The sequence below is a fragment of the Varanus komodoensis genome, unplaced genomic scaffold (assembly GCF_004798865.1).
Source record: "Varanus komodoensis strain SLA01 unplaced genomic scaffold, ASM479886v1 scaffold766, whole genome shotgun sequence".
Taxonomy (NCBI): Eukaryota; Metazoa; Chordata; class Lepidosauria; order Squamata; family Varanidae; genus Varanus; species Varanus komodoensis.
In genome coordinates this window covers 25543-28311 of record NW_025336437.1, presented here as the reverse complement: position 1 = coordinate 28311, position 2769 = coordinate 25543, and positions in this window count along the sequence as shown.

Here is a 2769-nt window from a genome sequence, read left to right as displayed (position 1 = left end):
GAAGTCTATGACATTCACTTTCAAATAACCTCAAAAGAAGGGTTGTTGAGGGACAACCTGTGAGTTATGCAACCATTTGTGATCAGTCTGCAAATGTGAAGGTTCCTGAGCCCTCAGTGCATGGATGAAACTATGGTGAAGCTGAACTTAGTCCTCCAGTTCTCCCATCCTGCATTCAATCTGATTGTGAAAATTATCATAATTAAGACTAACACTAATACTAAAATATTAATACTGATACCAATACACACTCAAAGGGAAAAGGATATCCCTCTTTGGTTTGGCCAAGGGCCTGAGACTTAGCCATTCTGCAAGGGACAATATTTTCCAGGAGAATCCTAAATGGTGGTTAGATGTGTGTTGGAAATGGTTGAACATGAGGGGGTGTGAGGAGCATTGGGCTCTTCAGGAAGAGTTTTCTTTCCTTTTCAATTTGTCAACATACAGAAATTCATTCTGCAGACGTTCACAGTGTATGTGCATATGTGGTGGGGGGGAATGGAAATTCCAAACACATTGTCATACAGACTAGGTTGTTCCTTTCCTTAAGAAAAAGATGACATTTAATATGGCAATGAGAGAATGTGTTCCAAGAATCACTTCTCAAGTGTTGGACAATTCTCACTTTTGCTTTCATTCACTTCCTTAAACATCACTTTTCAGCACCTATGTTGATGAATTCATCTTATCTCCATGTCCTCTTATGTCTTCTGCCCATAAATTGTTGCTTACATTTCAACACCACATGCAAGCCCTCGAATTGCTGGGACACTAAGGAGAAGAGAAAACTTATTGTTATTGAAGCGAAACAACGTGTGATTCGTAATGCCTTTCAGAGGCAGGACATAATTATCTTCCTATTATTCCACATGTCACCCCGGCATTATTCTTCCCCTCCTGAGAAATGTCCAGCGCAGGTTCAGAACGATGGAACACAAGCAAGATGAGAATAATAAGATAAACTATGTGATGTAATTCTTTCAACATGTGTCATCAGAAAGGCCAGAAGGGCTTTCTCACTTCTATCTCACACACTTAAAAGCCAGAATGCATCAGCATCGTTGAAATCTCTTGGTTCCCTGAGTCTTGAGTCTGTAACTGCCTTCCTCTAGGCAGTGGGCATAGCAGTCTTTGTTGAAGGAGTACCTGAGCCAAATCAGCAGCCTGTTCAAGGAGCGTTTGTAGCGAAGTAGATGCTGTAGAAGGGTGTGGGAAGATTTGCACCAGGATGGAAATGCTTCCCTTGGAACTGCCCTCTGCCAGTGTTACTGGTATGGCTTCTACTTCATTGGGTGTGTGAAGTAGAAACAAAGAAATGCCTGGTGTCTGATCCTGTTCCTGTTCAGCATGAATCGTACCTGCCATGGGATGTCCTTATCGGTGGGATGGTTTCCCTGATCAATTACTATTTCCCAGAATTTTCATTCAGGGAGCATCCTTGGCAGGAGTTCTCAGTATGCACAAAGTAAGGAATGCTTCTTTTTTGTCTATCTCGTCAAATCAGTGCCTTTAATTATATGCCTTAGTGCAGCCAATGGAACTGGTTGTTCACTGAACCCGAATTTTACTTTCCTAGCAAATGTATTAGTAAGGGAAACAGGTGTACTTAGATGAATCAAGCATCTTTGTCTGCCCTGGACAACTTCAGGCTGGATGAAGACTGGGTGTGAAAGTGCCATAAAAAAGAGGGAATGTTTAAGCAGGGGATGAGGTTGCATTTTGAGCTAAATTCAAGCCAATTACAAATAGAAAATAGTCCACAATCCACTTTCTAGGAAGGGAAGATCCGTAGGACTATTACCTAAACATACCCTCTCGGAACCTTTCTCTCTGCCTACTTCTGGTCTGAGTTTGATTCCATTATTCTACCCTGTGTGGCTCTGAATTCTAGTTTGAAGAAGAAACATGAGAAAGTTCAAATATTCTAATGTACACTATATCAGAAACACAAAAACTAAAATATTTTGTTGTATGTACATAACAACAGCTCAATTCCAGTTGCAAAGAATGGTCAAGCACAATCTGAAACACCCCAAGGAGTCTCAGCAGGAGAAAACAAGGGAGAAATCCTGAGGAGGTCCTTGCAGAGCTTGAGCTCAATCTGAGTCTTCTTCATACTCACATACCCCCTTGCTGGAACTGGCCTGTAAAATTCAGGAAGAACTCAGCCAATCCCACCCAGGACAAGGGCCTGCTGCCTGTTGTTGACTTCCCGGGTTGAATGAAATGTGTGCCCCTTCTGCTTGTGAGCATTTGGAACCTGCCTCTGCAGGCTTGCATGCTCCGAGCATGGAAGACGCCCCCACATCCAAGTGATGATGGTACACACTCGCTTATCAGCAGCTTTGGAGCAGAACACCGGATGGAATGCCCCTTCCATGTGTTCCCACCAGACCACTATGTTCAGCTGCAAGGAAAATTTCCCTGAAGAACCAGGGTCAGAGAAGAGTCTAATGGTATAATTATACAGTTGGATAAGCTAGTACTGATGCGAGTATAATAGTATGTCCTAGGTATAACTCTAGTTCATCCTGTTCTGCAGATACATTAATTCATTACTGAGTCTAAAAAATTCATATTGAGGATTAGGGAGGAATAACAGAACACTAAACAAGAAACAAATATGCATCAGGACAAAATGAGCAAAAGCTTCGCTATCGTCTGGCTGAAAAAAGTCTGACCCTTTAAGAACAGCTTCAGATGAAAGTTCTCTATTGCTTAAAGATGGTAATGCAGGCCTGTCCTTTGTGGGTACCCTCATAGATATGC